Source organism: Pseudophryne corroboree, chromosome 6, assembly GCF_028390025.1.
Source record: "Pseudophryne corroboree isolate aPseCor3 chromosome 6, aPseCor3.hap2, whole genome shotgun sequence".
NCBI classification, from domain to species: domain Eukaryota; kingdom Metazoa; phylum Chordata; class Amphibia; order Anura; family Myobatrachidae; genus Pseudophryne; species Pseudophryne corroboree.
In genome coordinates this window covers 629,682,052-629,702,091 of record NC_086449.1, presented here as the reverse complement: position 1 = coordinate 629,702,091, position 20,040 = coordinate 629,682,052, and the positions used below count along the sequence as shown (strand labels likewise).

General features: G+C 44.5%; 1 pseudogene; it reads right to left on the bottom strand.

The window, feature by feature from the left end:
- Positions 1 to 5,500: 5,500 nt before the first annotated feature.
- Positions 5,501 to 5,619, bottom strand: LOC134938005 (5S ribosomal RNA; annotated as a pseudogene).
- Positions 5,620 to 20,040: the final 14,421 nt, after the last annotated feature.

Below are 20,040 nucleotides of genomic sequence, written 5' to 3'. Positions count from 1 at the left end.
CCCGGACTCCAGCTGCAGAAAGTCACTGCACATAGCTGCTGGTACTGTAGCTAGGCAGCAGGTACGTCGGTGCAGAGAGCTGCTGTATAGCACCGTAGGTCTGGGCGCAGTAATAACAGTGGCACAATGATGATGAAGGGAGCTGAATGAATGCCTAGTTGTAAAAAGGCAATAGGATTCTCCTGTGTAGAGTGGTGGTCCCAGGAGTTCCTTTCTCCGTTTCCTCAATGCGTTTCTCCGTACACAGGGCGGCTATGTCAAAAGGCAGAGTATGGATTCTGAGCCTCTCCCATGATCCTTTTATCCTGTCTTTCATCGATCATCACAGGCAGGTGTATATGATAGAATCAGGGCTCAGGGGTGATGGAGTCATTACCCTTATGCTCACTAATTTAGGAGCAATATAAAGTGCACTTTATATGAGCTCATTATTTCCAAAGATGTCCATTTAATTTTTTTTTATCTATATACATTTCAATACACAATTATAAGGGACAAATAATAAAACATGAGATGCGGACACAGTAACCCGAATAAAACCAAACACTAACATTGTTCTAAATAGAAGAAATATGATATCTCCATTCTTAAAACATAGAGACAGATGTTAAAGGAACAGTAGAACTAATGTGGAGAAGACAGTTGTTTTTGCACATACATTCAGATATTAGTTTTATATATAAAGAACTTGCATAATAAATCAATATTAATTTAACGTATACAATAAGTTACTTAAAATGTGTTTATTTCTTTGTTGTTTAGCAGACAGAGGTATATACATCACTTTTGGTAGTACAGGAGGGAAGATGACTAGGGCAGAAGGGAATCAGAGTAAAAATGCGACATCCTGCAGATTACTATTTGTGTATAAAATGACAGCAACTCTTTCTTTTTTCTCATCAATTGATATAGTTGTTGCAGCTGATTTTGTTGCAGCTTCTTTCTCATCAAGTGATACAACTGTTGCGGCTGGTTCATTCTGCTCACTTATTAGATGACCAAACATGTGTTAATTGATTTAACCAAGCATTCTAGGATCCGCTCGTGTGACCAGAACATTTATATGGCAAACCCCTAGCAGTATAGGGGTCATGCCATGTTCGATCACATTTGTGGACCCAGAGCTAGTTAGGTACTCAAAAGCGCAGGATTCACAGATATGGATACAATCACTGCCCATAAAAAGAGGAAGAAAGAAAATTGTTTTGTATGAATGAATAGAACTGAATAAAAATAATATTAGGCATGTACCAAATGCCTAACCTAGGGTAGCATAAACTAAAAGGGAAATTGAATGGATATATAAGATGGGGACCATATTGTTGAGAAATTAAGAAGAAGGACGGAAACACAAGTAAGGGGAAAGGTACTGAGCAAGGTATAGAGTAGTCCTAAATAAATTCCAAATCTATTATCTCATTTAGCCCTTGTGGCTTCAGAGATTGTAGTTTTAGGACCCATGCTGCTTCTTGTCGACATAATGTTCTAAAATGGTCTCCTACTCTAGGGGTAATATCTATATGTTCCAGGCCCATCAGTTCAAGATAAGATAGGTTACCAGCATGGGCTTCCACAAAGTGGCGTGAGACACTGTGGTTATGTAACCATTTAGGATGTTTTTTCTATGCTCCATGAAGTGCAACTTTAGAGCCTAGTGGTATGCCCCATGTAATACAGTTGGCAAGAACAGCGTAACAGATAAATAACAAAATGTGTACTACAATTGATGAATGATTCAATCTTGTATTCTAATTTGGAGCAAGAGGAGAGAACTTGCTTGGTTTTATTAACCACATTAGTGCAAATAGTGTACCTAGTGTGGTTACACCTAAAAAAGCCCACAAATTTGGGGCCTATCAATGTTTGTTGGCCTATTGAACCCAAGTTCTCACGTGGAGGTATATTTACTAATATTTGTGTTTGTGCCGATTTATAGGGAGTTTGGGATCCCACAAGAGTGACCCCAATTAACTTTGCGGTTAACCGCTGACTGCAAAGTTCCCATCATTGGTTACAATGGAGCTGCGCCTAGCTCCATTGTAGCCAGTGTGCTCCTCCTGATTGACAGGGCAGGAGCGCACAGCCAATCAGGAGAGCGCCATGATGTGGCGCTCTTGATTGGATGCTGGGACCTTCACTGACAGAAGTCACGGGGGGGTCTCGGCATTCGGGTAAAGGGGTTCCATGTGTAAACATGGAACCCCTTTAGTAGCGTGGATCGGGTTTTTCATTTTTTTTATTTTAAACAAGTCCCTGGATTACGACTAGAAAGAAGAGGACAGATCTACACCGGATTGTTTGTAAGTATAATTTTATTTTTACAGATGAACCGTGGATTCTACATGGACAAGTGGACGTGAATCGCAGCGTTGGATGTAGGTAAGTATGTGAGTGTGTAAGTGTGTGTAATTAAAATTTAACTTTCATGGTATGTGTCTACTGTTTTTTTGGGGGGTATTTTTTTGTAGTAGAACTACAGGTACCAGCGGCCCCAATCTTTCCCCACATGCTGGTACTTGTGGTTCTCCAAGTACCAGCTTGCAGGGAAGGCTTGTTGGGACTTGTAGTTCTCCTACAAAAATAATATTCTATTTTTCACACAAAGGCAATCAGCCTCCCATCCAATGCCCACGGATGGGGGGACAGCCTCGGGTTTCACCCCTGGTCCTTGGGTGGCAGGAGGGGAGGACCCCTTGATTTAAGGGGTCCCCACTTCTCCAGGGTACCCCGGCCAGGTTTGACTAGTTGGGGGGTAATGGCACGGCCGCAGGGACCTATATAAAAGTGTCCCCCGGCTGTGTCATTATCTCTCTGGCTAGTGGAGCCCTGTGCTGGTTGTTTAAATATGGGGGGACCCTACGCAATTTTTCCCCTGTATTTTTACAACCAGGACCGGCTCAAAGAGCCCGAGGCTGGTTATGCTTAGGAGGGGGGACCCTACACTATTTTTTTTCTTGGATTTTAAAGGAAAACAGACCCTTTCCAACAGATAAGCATGCACGGATCTCACTGATCCGTGCATGACTATCCAAACACGCCAGGAATAAGCAGTTCTATTTTTTAGCTGTTTTTTTTTATGATTTGCAAAAAAATACGACCACAATTGAACATTCAGGGACAAACACCAAAATACAAATGAATAATAAATCACCGTGTTGTATGAACAAACAGCCGCATTTGACCGATGGTCTATTCATTCGTATTTCTGCCCTCTGTCGTGAAAACCATTACGAATAGAGACAACACTGCCGAGATTTGTGCTTAGTAAGTTCCTGTGTTGACACTTTGGAAAAAAAAAACTCGGACAAAATTGGGACTTTAGTAAATAAACCCTGTGGTCTCTTAAAGAGGCTAGGTGCCAATATGTTCTTCAAATTCCTAGCCTTCTTGAAAACAATAGTGGGGTTCCTAGGTAAAACGGAATTCAATACTGGATCAGTGAATAGCAGTTTATAATTTTGTTTAATGATATAGGAAATTTTGTTAGCTCTTACATTAAATTTAGACTTAAAGGCCAGAATGTAGTCCTTAGTTTTATTTTTCTGTCTACTGTTAGGTTTCTTGACTCGTCTACTTCATGTTACGGGGAGATCTTATATCTGTATGGTTTCTAATCTTTGATCTTCACTTATAGTAGCAATGAGATCTAAAGGGTCATCCACCTTGGGATGGATGTTCAACATGGTTTCCCTGTCAAGATCCCTAGCATAAGAGATTGCTTGATCCAATATTTTAGCAGGGTACTCCCGTTCCCTAAAGGAACTAATAAGTTCCTCAGCCTGTTCCGCAAATTACAATATAACGTGCAATTACGTCTTATTCTATAAAGTTGACTTTTAGGTACATTGTCCAACCAGCTCTTCTTATGGTTGCTTGTATACGGAATATAACTACAAACATAAACAGTTTTTTTTAGATGATGAAACGGTCAGATTCTCCCCCACCACCTCCACCGTAACATCCCAAAAAATTAATACGTGAAGGATTGTGCGTGCATGTGAAGGACAACCCTTACATGTTAGTGTTTATATATATTCCGCATACACTGGATCCATGATCTTTGAACAACAGTTCCACACATTGGGGAAGATGTATTAAGCCTGGAATAGTGATAAAGAAGTTATAAACCAGTGATAATTGCAAGGTGATAATGCACCAGCCAGTCAGCTCCAGTATGTAAATTGATAGCGCACCAGCTAATCAGCTCATAACTATCACCTTGCACTTATCACCGCTTTATCATTTCTTTATGCCTTCTCCAGGCTTAATACATCTGCCACAATATACCATATCATAAACATTCATTTAGTTCTGCAGAATGATAGGAGTTCTAGATTCACTCACACAGAGAAATACCCATATATAAGCACCGCGGGGGAACTAGGAATAGTTAGCACTATCACTGTACCGACAGATGGGTCAGATTGGCCATAGGGCTCACAGGGGAGATCCCTAGTGGGCCAATGTGCATGTGGGTCCTGTTTTGTTTCTTGACATGTGAGGGGTAGTACTGCTGCCATGGTTTCATGGTATACCTCTGGTGCTGTGAAGCCACATTTACAAATTTTTCTAGGGCCCTTTCAGTTCCGAATCTGCCCCTGTCTGACTTTAAAAGAAAGTGCAATGGAATTTGCTTGTGCTACATTAATGTTAAGAAATAAATTAATACATAGATGTTACAGCTAAGAATTTTAAAACCTCTGGGTGTCACTTGGAAGCCAGTGTACCATTGATAGCTTATTATATTTTTTGTTATCATTATGTCCTGCCTAGCTACTTGTTGCCAATTTACACTACAGATTTTATTCCCTGAAAACTATTATATAATACAGCCCAATCCATCATGACCAAGTGTACTATATCTTGGTCAAGTGTACATTATAGAACGTGTAGGATCCCGCACTGGTATGAAGTCAATGGTGTATAATTAGCTGTAAAGACCAAAATAGACAACGAGGGGAAGAAAGTTCCCTATTAAAGTCAGGTTGGTACACCCAGAGTCAGTGTAAATAGCTATATTACATGGAAAGAGAAAAGAAGACTCTTGTGTGGGTGCACTCTTATGTTTAATCCCAAAGAATTGATAAGAAGTAAATAAAACTTTACATTTTATTGAGTCTACTGTATTTAAAATGGATAAATATATCCAAACACAAACAACGCTTTTGACAAACAATAATTGATTACTTTAAATTACGCTACAAGATTCAGAGATAAACGTCCAATATACGTGATGGACCCGTCAATTCATTCGTGATGTTTGGGACAAAACTCTTAAAAATGACATTAATTTCATAAGACCAAACATTGGTTAATTAGAAAATGGATCACCAATGTATTCCTCCAGGCTATTCAGATGCTAAGTGCCCTATGGACAAATTTAGCTGATTACAGTATCCGTGAATTATCAACATAAAGTTGGATAAGTACCGATAATAGGATTAGTAGATTAGAGGTGAATCTGCTGTCAATGTTAGGCATGGAGCATCCTGATCACTTAGTTCTACTAAACTTGGTATTCCCAGGAGGTCACCCATTAAAGTACTAACCAAGCCTGACACTGCTTAGCTTCCAAGATCGGACGGGGTCGGGCGTCTAGAGTGTGGTATGATAGTAGATCACTGCATACGTTCTTACTCTGGGATCACTAATGAGAGTTCACTGAGCAAGAAAAGGGACAGCTGATACAGATCAAAGTGGGAATATTAGTATGGATCTGCTTCCAGTGTTAGGCAATGGCATATATATTATATTATATTCTATGACCTCTGGTATCAGCCAATGGATCGCTGGTGAGAGTCCATATAAAGACAGGTCAGATAGAAAGGGTATAAAAGAAATACTTATTAATAAGTGCACGTATTGGAAGTGCAATGCTAAATACAGGCTAGAAAAAAGCCAATATAACAGATGGTAGATATTTAGAAAAGAATGAAAGACAAAAAAACACAAAAATGTGCATATTGGAAAATAAATCTACCTGGGAATATGGAAACTAGTACAGCAGTATTGTAACGATATACAGATGGAGCCTCTGTTATCTTGACTGGCTGAGGGTACGCAGCGTGCCAGGGTGCCAGGAGGCTTTCCTAGTTGTAGGGAGGCACGCCTATCATAGGGAGGCGCACAGAGCGTTTGGTGTTACCTTTAACTGTAATACCTGCGATCATCCACCAGATGTCGCTTTTTAAAATCACCATTGCGCATGCGTGTGGTCTCCATTAAAATACAATACCGAAATACATAGTAAGAACTACTTTACTGGTGCGTCTCATTACGCTACAATATGCTACAGTAGGATATCATACGGTATATTACAGTGTACAGACATAAATACAGTAGTACAATATATACAGATGCAAATGAACGTGATAAAGCCACAGTATAGTCTATTGACATTAGGAATATGTGAGCGTCCAAGTCCCGCAGACAAATCAACAAATAAAACCAGTAGTGTATACAGACGCAAACAAACGTGTTACAGGTACAGTGTGGTCTATTGATGTAAGGGATATGTTAGCGTCCAAATCCGTTAGCCATTATGGCATAATCAAAACCAATGGGCTTATGCATCTGTCATTCGGCAACGTGTTCGAGTGGTGAAGTGTGCCGCTTCCCATGGTTTGATTCCTGGGTTCGATTCCCAAAGTGCGAATGCATGTTACTTTTTTCCTGACACTTTAATAATTTTTTTATTTTTGTATCTATTGTACTGTACTATACTTTCACATTCAATAGAAGTGTGCACACAAGTTTTACATAAAGCAGGGCAAAGCTGTGTATCTACTGTAAAATACACAGCGGCTATGAGGATAAGGTTCTATGCACCGTAGAGTACACATACAATTCTGAAGCAGGGCAGAATCGATTGAAATGGCTACCAGCCGTGATCCCTTGCCTCGTGGAAGCCCTCAGCTATTGAGCCAGTGACTGTGTAGGTTTTGCAAATTACAGGGCAATGCCGAAGGAGCATCACAAAATCCTAGCTAAAATACACAGGGGCGATAGGGATAAGCAAGCTCTATGCACATTACGATACACCGGACTTGATCGCATAGCAGGTTGACAAAATGGCCGCCGCCCGATATCCCTTGCCTCATGAAAGCTCTCAGCTATGGAGCGAACGATGGCACAGGTTTTGCAGGCTGCAGGGCAAAGCTGAAGGAGTGTCTGAATACCCTAGCTAAAATACACAGGGGTGATATGGATAAGAAAGCTCTATGCACATTATGATACACCAAACTCGATCGCATAGCAAGTTGACAAAATGGCTGCCACCTGTTATCCATTGCCCAGTGGAAGCTCTCAGCTATGGAGCGAGCAACGGCACAGGTTTTGCAGGCTGCAGGACAAATCTGAAGAAGCGTCTGAATACCTTAGATAAAATTAGGGATGTGCACTTGAAATTTTTCGGGTTTTGTGTTTTGGTTTTGGGTTCGGTTCCGCGGCCGTGTTTTGGGTTCGACCGCGTTTTGGCAAAACCTCACCGAATTTTTTTTGTCGGATTCGGGTGTGTTTTGGATTCGGGTGTTTTTTTCAAAAAACCCTAAAAAACAGCTTAAATCATAGAATTTGGGGGTCATTTTGATCCCAAAGTATTATTAACCTCAAAAACCATAATTTCCACTCATTTTCAGTCTATTCTGAATACCTCACACCTCACAATATTATTTTTAGTCCTAAAATTTGCACCGAGGTAGCTGTGTGAGTAAGCTAAGCGACCCTAGTGGCCGACACAAACACCTGGCCCATCTAGGAGTGGCACTGCAGTGTCACGCAGGATGGCCCTTCCAAAAAACACTCCCCAAACAGCACATGACGCAAAGAAGAAAAAAAGAGGCGCAATGAGGTAGCTGTGTGAGTAAGCTAAGCGATCCTAGTGGCCGACACAAACACCTGGCCCATCTAGGAGTGGCACTGCAGTGTCACGCAGGATGGCCCTTCCAAAAAACACTCCCCAAACAGCACATGACGCAAAGAAGAAAAAAAGAGGCACAATGAGGTAGCTGTGTGAGTAAGATAAGCGACCCTAGTGGCCGACACAAACACCTGGCCCATCTAGGAGTGGCACTGCAGTGTCACGCAGGATGGCCCTTCCAAAAAACACTCCCCAAACAGCACATGACGCAAATAAAAATGAAAGAAAAAAGAGGTGCAAGATGGAATTGTCCTTGGGCCCTCCCACCCACCCTTATGTTGTATAAACAGGACATGCACACTTTAACCAACCCATCATTTCAGTGACAGGGTCTGCCACACGACTGTGACTGAAATGACGGGTTGGTTTGGACCCCCACCGAAAAAGAAGCAATTAATCTCTCCTTGCACAAACTGGCTCTACAGAGGCAAGATGTCCACCTCATCATCATCCTCCGATATATCACCGTGTACATCCCGCTCCTCACAGATTATCAATTCGTCCCCACTGGAATCCACCATCTCAGCTCCCTGTGTACTTTGTGGAGGCAATTGCTGCTGGTCAATGTCTCCACGGAGGAATTGATTATAATTCATTTTAATGAACATCATCTTCTCCACATTTTCTGGAAGTAACCTCGTACGCAGATTGCTGACAAGGTGAGCGGCGGCACTAAACACTCTTTCGGAGTACACACTTGTGGGAGGGCAACTTAGGTAGAATAAAGCCAGTTTGTGCAAGGGCCTCCAAATTGCCTCTTTTTCCTGCCAGTATAAGTACGGACTGTCTGACGTGCCTACTTGGATGCGGTCACTCATATAATCCTCCACCATTCTTTCAATGGTGAGAGAATCATATGCAGTGACAGTAGACGACATGTCCGTAATCGTTGTCAGGTCCTTCAGTCCGGACCAGATGTCAGCATCAGCAGTCGCTCCAGACTGCCCTGCATCACCGCCAGCGGGTGGGCTCGGAATTCTGAGCCTTTTCCTCGCACCCCCAGTTGCGGGAGAATGTGAAGGAGGAGATGTTGACAGGTCGCGTTCCGCTTGACTTGACAATTTTGTCACCAGCAGGTCTTTGAACCCCAGCAGACTTGTGTCTGCCGGAAAGAGAGATCCAAGGTAGGTTTTAAATCTAGGATCGAGCACGGTGGCCAAAATGTAGTGCTCTGATTTCAACAGATTGACCACCCGTGAATCCTTGTTAAGCGAATTAAGGGCTCCATCCACAAGTCCCACATGCCTAGCGGAATCGCTCCCTTTTAGCTCCTCCTTCAATGCCTCCAGCTTCTTCTGCAAAAGCCTGATGAGGGGAATGACCTGACTCAGGCTGGCAGTGTCTGAACTGACTTCACGTGTGGCAAGTTCAAAAGGTTGCAGAACCTTGCACAACGTTGAAATCATTCTCCACTGCGCTTGAGACAGGTACATTCCACCTCCTATATCGTGCTCAATTGTATAGGCTTGAATGGCCTTTTGCTGCTCCTCCAACCTCTGAAGCATATAGAGGGTTGAATTCCACCTCGTTACCACTTCTTGCTTCAGATGATGGCAGGGCAGGTTCAGGCGTTTTTGGTGGTGCTCCAGTCTTCTGTACGTGGTGCCTGTACGCCGAAAGTGTCCCGCAATTCTTCTGGCCACCGACAGCATCTCTTGCACGCCCCTGTCGTTTTTTAAAAAATTCTGCACCACCAAATTCAAGGTTTGTGCAAAACATGGGACGTGCTGGAATTTGCCCATATTTAATGCACACACAATATTGCTGGCGTTGTCCGATGCCACAAATCCACAGGAGAGTCCAATTGGGGTAAGCCATTCCGCGATGATCTTCCTCAGTTGCCGTAAGAGGTTTTCAGCTGTGTGCGTATTCTGGAAACCGGTGATACAAAGCGTAGCCTGCCTAGGAAAGAGTTGGCGTTTGCGAGATGCTGCTACTGGTGCCGCCGCTGCTGTTCTTGCGGCGGGAGTCCATACATCTACCCAGTGGGCTGTCACAGTCATATAGTCCTGACCCTGCCCTGCTCCACTTGTCCACATGTCCGTGGTTAAGTGGACATTGGGTACAACTGCATTTTTTAGGACACTGGTGAGTCTTTTTCTGACGTCCGTGTACATTCTCGGTATCGCCTGCCTAGAGAAGTGGAACCTAGATGGTATTTGGTAACGGGGGCACACTGCCTCAAGAAATTGTCTAGTTCCCTGTGAACTAACGGCGGATACCGGACGCACGTCTAACACCAACATAGTTGTCAAGGCCTCAGTTATCCGCTTTGCAACAGGATGACTGCTGTGATATTTCATCTTCCTCGCAAAGGACTGTTGGACAGTCAATTGCTTGGTGGAAGTAGTAAAAGTGGGCTTACGACTTCCCCTCTGGGATGACCATCGACTCCCAGCAGCAACAACAGCAGCGCCAGCAGCAGTAGGCGTTACACGCAAGGATGCATCGGAGGAATCCCAGGCAGGAGAGGACTCGTCAGAATTGCCAGTGACATGTCATGCAGGACTATTGGCATTCCTGGGGAAGGAGGAAATTGACACTGAGGGAGTTGGTGGGGTGGTTTGCGTGAGCTTGGTTACAAGAGGAAGGGATTTACTGGTCAGTGGACTGCTTCCGCTGTCGCCCAAAGTTTTTGAACTTGTCACTGACTTATTATGAATGCGCTGCAGGTGACGTATAAGGGAGGATGTTCCGAGGTGGTTAACGTCCTTACCCCTACTTATTACAGCTTGACAAAGGCAACACACGGCTTGACAAATGTTGTCCGCATTTCTGGTGAAATACTTCCACACCGAAGAGCTGATTTTTTTGGTATTTTCACCAGGCATGTCAACGGCCCTATTCCTCCCACGGACAACAGGTGTCTCCCCGGGTGCCTGACTTAAACAAACCACCTCACCATCAGAATCCTCCTTGTCAATTTCCTCCCCAGCACCAGCAACACCCATATCCTCCTCATCCTGGTGTACTTCAACACTGACATCTTCAATCTGACTATCAGGAACTGGACTGCGGGTGCTCCTTCCAGCACTTGCAGGGGGCGTGCAAATGGTGGAAGGCGCATGCTCTTCACGTCCAGTGTTGGGAAGGTCAGGCATCGCAACCGACACAATTGGACTCTCCTTGTGGATTTGGGATTTCGAAGAATGCACAGTTCTTTGCGGTGCTTTTGCCAGCTTGAGTCTTTTCAGTTTTCTAGCGAGAGGCTGAGTGCTTCCATCCTCATGTGAAGCTGAACCACTAGCCATGAACATAGGCCAGGGCCTCAGCCGTTCCTTGCCACTCCGTGTGGTAAATGGCATATTGGCAAGTTTACGCTTCTCCTCCGACAATTTTATTTTAGATTTTGGAGTCCTTTTTTTACTGATATTTGGTGTTTTGGATTTTACATGCTCTGTACTATGACATTGGGAATCGGCCTTGGCAGACGACGTTGCTGGCATTTCATCGTCTCGGCCATGACTAGTGGCAGCAGCTTCAGCACGAGGTGGAAGTGGATCTTGATCTTTCCCTAATTTTGGAACCTCAACATCTTTGTTCTCCATATTTTAATAGGCACAACTAAAAGGCACCTCAGGTAAACAATGGAGATGGATGGATACTAGTATACTTATGGATGGACCAGCGACTGCCGACACAGAGGTAGCTACAGCCGTGGACTACCGTACTGTGTCTGCTGCTAATATAGACTGGATGATAATGAGATGAAATTAATATATATATATATATAATATCACTAGTACTGCAGCCGGACAGGTATATATATTTATTATGTAATGACTGATGACGGACCTGCTGGACACTGTCAGCTCAGCAGCACCGCAGACTGCTACAGTAAGCTACTATAGTAGTATGTATAAAGAAGAAGAAGAAAAAAAAAAAAAAAAAACACGGGTAGGTGGTATACAATTATGGATGGACCAGCTACTGCCGACACAGAGGTAGCTACAGCCGTGGACTACCGTACTGTGTCTGCTGCTAATATAGACTGGATGATAATGAGATGAAATCAATATATATATATATAATATCACTAGTACTGCAGCCGGACAGGTATATATATTTATTATGTAATGACTGATGACGGACCTGCTGGACACTGTCAGCTCAGCAGCACCGCAGACTGCTACAGTAAGCTACTATAGTAGTATGTATAAAGAAGAAGAAAGAAAAAAAAAAAACACGGGTAGGTGGTATACAATTATGGATGGACCAGCGACTGCCGACACAGAGGTAGCTACAGCCGTGGACTACCGTACTGTGTCTGCTGCTAATATAGACTGGATGATAATGAGACGAAATCAATATATATATATATAATATCACTAGTACTGCAGCCGGACAGGTATATATATTTATTATGTAATGACTGATGACGGACCTGCTGGACACTGTCAGCTCAGCAGCACCGCAGACTGCTACAGTAAGCTACTATACTATAGTAGTATGTACAAAGAAGAAAGAAAAAAAAAAACCACGGGGAGGTGGTATACAATTATGGATGGACTGCCGAGTGCCGACACAGAGGTAGCTACAGCCGTGGACTACCGTACTGTGTCTGCTGCTAATATAGACTGGATGATAATGAGATGAAATCAATATAATATCACTAGTACTGCAGCCGGACAGGTATGTATATTTATTATGTAATGACTGATGATGGACCTGCTGGACACTGTCAGCTCAGCAGCACCGCAGACTGCTACAGTAAGCTACTATACTATAGTAGTATGTACAAAGAAGAAAGAAAAAAAAAACCACGGGGAGGTGGTATACAATTATGGATGGACTACCGAGTGCCGACACAGAGGTAGCTACAGCCGTGGACTACCGTACTGTGTCTGCTGCTAATATAGACTGGATGATAATGAGATGAAATCAATATAATATCACTAGTACTGCAGCCGGACAGGTATGTATATTTATTATGTAATGACTGATGACGGACCTGCTGGACACTGTCAGCTCAGCAGCACCGCAGACTGCTACAGTAAGCTACTATACTATAGTAGTATGTACAAAGAAGAAAGAAAAAAAAAAACCACGGGGAGGTGGTATACAATTATGGATGGACTGCCGAGTGCCGACACAGAGGTAGCTACAGCCGTGGACTAACGTACTGTGTCTGCTGCTAATATAGACTGGATGATAATGAGATGAAATCAATATAATATCACTAGTACTGCAGCCGGACAGGTATGTATATTTATTATGTAATGACTGATGACGGACCTGCTGGACACTGTCAGCTCAGCAGCACCGCAGACTGCTACAGTAAGCTACTATACTATAGTAGTATGTACAAAGAAGAAAGAAAAAAAAAACCACGGGGAGGTGGTATACAATTATGGATGGACTGCCGAGTGCCAACACAGAGGTAGCTACAGCCGTGGACTACCGTACTGTGTCTGCTGCTAATATAGACTGGATGATAATGAGATGAAATCAATATAATATCACTAGTACTGCAGCCGGACCGGTATGTATATTTATTATGTAATGACTGATGACAGACCTGCTGGACACTGTCAGCTCAGCAGCACCGCAGACTGCTACAGTAAGCTACTATACTATAGTAGTATGTACAAAGAAGAAAGAAAAAAAAAAACCACGGGGAGGTGGTATACAATTATGGATGGACTGCCGAGTGCCGACACAGAGGTAGCTACAGCCGTGGACTAACGTACTGTGTCTGCTGCTAATATAGACTGGATGATAATGAGATGAAATCAATATAATATCACTAGTACTGCAGCCGGACAGGTATGTATATTTATTATGTAATGACTGATGACGGACCTGCTGGACACTGTCAGCTCAGCAGCACCGCAGACTGCTACAGTAAGCTACTATACTATAGTAGTATGTACAAAGAAGAAAGAAAAAAAAACCCACGGGGAGGTGGTATACAATTATGGATGGACTGCCGAGTGCCGACACAGAGGTAGCTACAGCCGTGGACTAACGTACTGTGTCTGCTGCTAATATAGACTGGATGATAATGAGATGAAATCAATATATATGTATATATAATATCACTAGTACTGCAGCCGGACAGGTATATATATTTATTATGTAATGACTGATGACGGACCTGCTGGACACTGTCAGCTCAGCAGCACCGCAGACTGCTACAGTAAGCTACTATAGTAGTATGTATAAAGAAGAATGAAAAAAAAAAAAAACCACGGGTAGGTGGTATACAATATTATATATATATATATATTATATACAATTATATATATATATATATATATATATATATATTAAACTGGTGGTGATTGATTATTAAACTGGTGGTCAGGTCACTGGTCACACTATCAGCAACTTGCAAGTAGTACTCCTAAGCAGACAATAACAAAATATATTATACTGGTCTGGTGGTCAGTGTGGTCACAATGGCAGTGTGGCACTGACTCTGGCAGCAAAAGTGTGCACTGTACGTTATATGTACTCCTGAGTCCTGCTCTCAGACTCTAACTGCTCCCCACTGTCAGTGTCTCCCCCACAAGTCAGATAATTAATACAGTCACACTATCTAATCTATATCACTTCAGCAAGTAGTAGTAGTATAGTAGTACTCCTCCTAATAATGCTCCCCAAAATTACTACTACTGTGTCTCTCTCTACTGTCTCACTCTCTTCTCTAAACGGAGAGGACGCCAGCCACGTCCTCTCCCTATGAATCTCAATGCACGTGTGAAAATGGCGGCGACGCGCGGCTCCTTATATAGAATCCGAGTCTCGCGATAGAATCCGAGCCTCGCGAGAATCCGACAGCGGGATGATGACGTTCGGGCGCGCTCGGGTTAACCGAGCAAGGCGGGAAGATCCGAGTGGCTCGGACCCGTGTAAAAAAAACTGAAGTTCGGGCGGGTTCGGTTTCAGAGGAACCGAACCCGCTCATCCCTAGATAAAATACACTGGGGCGATAGGGATAGGCTAAATCTATGCACATTACGATACTGTACCATACCCTCCAACATTTTACACATGCAAACCGGTAAAATTAGGAAAGGGAGCGTGACCACGGGTAAAAGGGATGTGGCCACGCTGCCTTTCCTATACTTTCAATGTTAGTTTGGAGAGTCAAAAATTGGTACAAAGTCCTTTTTGGCAGGTACAGACCATAAAAAAAGGTACTGTACCTGCCAAAAAGATACAGTTGGAGGGTACTGTATGCGATACACCAGACTCAATTGCATAGCAAGTTGACAAAATGGCTGCTGCCTGTTATCTATCCCTTGCCCTGTGGAAGCCCTCAGCCATGGAGCGAGCGATGGCATAGGTTTTAAAGACTACAGGGCAATGCTGAAGGACCTGTTCCTTCCCATTGGTGTTTGTTTATGCTGTTACGGGACTTGGATGCTTATATTGCAGAACATGGTATTTAGGCACCACCTCCCTTTACCCTGAGCCCACTTCCCCCTTCCCCCCTGGGAGCTTACACAGTTCATACAGTAGATAGGGAGGGAGGTCAGGTTACAATAAATGTACAACACAATACTACAGTATACGGTATATGAAAATCAGAGAACTGCAGTCGCTTTGATAGTTGTGTAAATGGTACAGAAGCAGTGATCCCTTCTCATAAATTACAACACAGATTCTCTATCGCTGATGATCTACAGTTCTTTGTTGCTCGAACAGTTAATTGCGTCAGGATACACTAATTTATATTTATTGGTATGTCTACGGATCCTCATTACCGCTGTGTATTTTAGATAGCGGAATCAGATGCTCCTGCAGATTTACCCTGATTTATGTGAAACTTGTGTGCACACTTCTATTGAATGTATTACAATGGATTACAAAGAAAAAATAATAATAAAGTGAGTGTCAGAAAAAAAAAAAAAAATTTGCACTTTGGGAATTGAACTCGGGACTCTAAGCGTGGGAGGCGGAAGTCTTCACAGCTTACCCATGCTGCTTCATGGAAGATACACAAGCTTATTTGTAAAAGTACTGCAAGTAGTATTCCTTCCCATTGGTGTTCGTATATGCCGTTAGGGGACTTGAACGCTCATATTGTACAAAATATATAGTGTACTGTACATACTTTAAAGTCAATGAACTACATTATTCCTTTCACACATTAGTTGCGTCTGCATACACTATTTTAATTTTTTACTCTATTGCTTTGTCTACGGGACTTGGATGCTCACATGCAGTAACACGGCAATTGACAAGTGTTTTAACACATTCGTTTGCATCTGTATAAACTATTTTTTTATTTTCTCTTACATCCTAGTGGATGCTGAGGTCCACGTTAGTACCATGGGGTATAGACGGGTCTACCAGGAGCCATTGGCACTTTAAGAGTGCCTATGCCCCTCCTACCAGACTCAGTTTGGAAAATGTGCCCGGAGGAGCTGGTCACGGCTAGGGAGCTCTACAAAGCTTTTCTAGTAAAAGTTATTTTTAGAGTTTTTTATTTTACAGGAGGCTATTGGCAACAGCCTGCCTGCAGTGAGGGACTAAGGGGGGAGCAGTGTCCGCCCTGCGGGGTCTGAGCCACTGTGTCCGCTGACTGGACACTGAGCTCCAGAGGGGTCTGATCGTTCTCCACCACAGGGGACCGCTCACCACAGCAGCATGCCGCCAACCCCTTACAGAGCTGAAGAAGTGGTGAGTGAGTCACCGACCCCCCTAGCAAGCGGGGGGACGGTGTGAAGATGGCGGCAACGAGGAGGGAGAGCAGTATTAACTGCACTCCTGTGAAGGTCCAGAGGCACATGGAGGGGCGCCCTGAGCCAGCGCTTACCCCCACACTGGTCCACAAATCTGTCGGGGTCTGCAGATCTCAGCCAGCAAGTTTTACCTCAGACCAGTATAATCTATGAAGAGTGGGAAGACAGCACCATTAAGGGGGTGGAGCTTCTCCTCAGAGTGGACCCAGCAGCGTTCCAGCGCCATATTCCTGCCTGCACAGTGCTGGATGGAAGAACAGGTTCCTCCACAACAGCTCCAACTGTCAGCTCCAACTGTCAGTACACGGTACCAGGGGGCTGTAGAAGGGGGAGGGGAGGCTGTAAACCGACTGTGTCTCCTATTAAGGGACACAGTCTGTGCTGAGAAGGGGTCTCCCTTTGTTGAAAGCACTGTGTGTGGGTTGGCTCCGATCTCTGTGTCTCTCTTGCCGTACTTGGGGGGAAACTCTGTCTGCCCCCCACCTGTGTGTGTGTGTGTGTGTGTGTGTGTGTGTGTGTGTGTGTGTGTGTGTGTGTGTGTGGAGTGTTTGATGGTCTCCTTTAGCTATGTCCAGGGACACTGTGTCATATGCTGCAGAGGATTTATCCTCCCAGGATGATCCCATTCCATGTAATCAGGATAGCACTGGTTTAGCATAGATACCAGCAAGGCAACCAGAGTGGTTTTCCTCTATCAAATCTTGGATTTCTCAGATTTCAGACAGGGTTGCAAATAATGAATCTGCAACCCAGGTATTACGGAACTCTATGACAGTATGGCCTGGTTCTGGTACCTCAGTACGCCCCGCTATATACCCCCACAAACGTGCGCTTGTGCATGTCACACAAGACGACACGGATACCAATTCTGACACTACAGATGGTGATGGGGATGTGTTGCGGGGGCACACATCTCTTGCAAAGGGGGTGCAATTGTTGATAGAGGCTATCAGGGATGTGTTAAATGTTAATGATACCACACCTGAGCAGGCTGAGGAGTCTTTTTTCACTGAAAATAAAAAAGCCTTGCTAACCTTCCCTGCATCAAAGGAATTGAATGCTATATTTGAAAAAGCATGGGTAAACCCTGAGAAAAAAATTCCAGATCCCTAAAAGGATCCAGGTGGCATTTCCTTTCCCTGAGGAGGATAGGAAAAAATGGGAAAACCCTCCAATTGTTGATGCCTCTGTGTCCAGACTCTCAAAGAAGGTGGTTTTACCTGTTCCAGGACCTACCGCTTTAAAGGAGCTGGCTGATAGGAAAATTTATAACACGCTTAAATCAATGTATACTGCTTCAGGGGTCATATTACGTCCCACTATTGCTACTGCATGGATTGCAAAGGCAATAGTAAAGTGGTCGGCTACCTTACTTGAGGATTTGGATACGATGGATAGGGATGACGTTGCATTGTATTTATGCAACATACATGATTCTGCAGGTTTTATGGTAGATTCCATGAAAGGCCTGGGTTCCATGGCTGCGCGAATATCTTCCATGTCTGTTTCAGCATGTCTGGGACTGTGGCTGCGCCCGTGGTCGGCTGACGTGGAATCCAGGAGAAGTGTGGAGTCCCTATCCTACACAGGTCAGGCTCTCTTTGGTGAAGCTCTAGATGCGTGGATATCCACCGCTACAGCGGGTAAGTCTCCGTTTCTGTCCTCAGCAGCACCTGCTCTGAAGAAATCGTTCTCTTCATCTGCAACGCAGTTCTTTCGGCCTGACAAGCCTAGAAAGGCCAGAACTTCCAATACCTTCTTTAGGGGAGGTCAGGTTAAGTCCAAGAAACCTGCCGCTGCAGGTTCCGAGGAACAAAAGCCTGCTTCGGGTACGCCAAAGTCCTACGCATGACAGTTGACTGCATGCCCCGGTGGTGGGGCCAGTGGGAGCGAGGCTCAGACACTTCAATCATGTCTGGGTATAGTCCGGCCTGGATCCCTGGGTGGTAGATGTTGTGTCTCAGGGATACAGGCTGGAATTTCGAAGTCTCCCTCCTCATCGCTTTTTCAAGTCAGGCTTGCCAACTGTTTTGGAGGACAGCACTGTACTACAAGACGCTGTCCAAAAGCTGGTAGAGGCACAGGTCATTGTGCCAGTACCACCTCACATGCTGAACAGTGGTTACTATTCGAACCTTTTCGTGGTACCAAAACCGGATGGCTCGGTCAGGCCCATTCTGAACCTAAAATCATTTAACCCCTTTCTAAAGGAGTTCAAGTTCAAGATGGAGTCTCTCAGGGCGGTGATATCAGGTCTGGAAGAAGGGGAATTCCTGGTATCCCTGGATATCAAGGATGTGTACCTCCACATTCCGATCTGGCTGCCGCATCAGGCTGATCTCCGCTTCGCATTGCTGGACTGTCATTTCCAGTTCCAGGCACTGCCATTCGGCCTCTCCACAACACCGAGGGTGTTTACCAAGGTGATGGTGGAAATTATGATTCTCCTCCGCAGGCAGGGTGTGAACATCATTCCATATCTGGACGACCTGCTGATAAAGGCATCGTCCAAGGAGAGGCTGCAGCAGTCTATTGTCCTCACAACGCGACTGCTCCAGAGTCACGGTTGGATTCTGAACCTTCCAAAGTCACATTTGGAACCAACCCAGAGGTTGTCATTTCTGAGAATAATCCTGGATACAGAAGTGCAGAGGGTGTTTCTTCCACAGGAAAAGGCGTTGGTGATACAAGCCATGGTCCGGGATGTCCTGAAGCCACCTCGGGTGTCTGTTCATCAATGCATTCGCCTATTAGGAAAAATGGTGGCCTCTTACGAGGCTCTCCGGTACGGGAGGTTCCACGCTCGGACCTTCCAACTGGATCTCCTGGACAAGTGGTCGGAATCTCACCTCCACATGCACCAGGGAATTTGTCTGTCGCCAAAGGCCAGGATTTCACTCCTCTGGTGGCTTCAATTGCCTCACCTTCTGGAGGAACACAGGTTCAGGATTCAGGGCTGGGTCCTTCTAACCATGGATGCGAGCCTTTGGGGCTGGGGAGCAGTCACTCAAGGAGTAACCTTCCAAGGACGGTGGTCAAGCCTGGAAGCCGGCCTGCCCATCAACATCCTGGAACTAAGAGCCGTCTACAACGGTCTTCTTCAGGTGGCCCCTCTTCTGAGAAATCGGGCCATTCAAGTGCAGTCTGACAACTTAACAACAGTGGCTTACATAAACCGACAAGGTGGAATGAAGAGCAGAACAGCAATGTCAGAGGTGACAAGAATACTCCTCTGGACAGAAAAGCACGAGTTAGCGCTGTGAGCCATCTTCATTCCGGGAGTAGACAACTGGGAAGCAGACTTTCTCAGCAGACACGATCTCCATCCAGGAGAGTGGGGACTCCATCCGGAGGTGTTCAAGGAAATAACAGATCTTTGGGGTTTACCCCAAATAGACATGATGGCCTCTTGTCTTCAACGTTATTGTT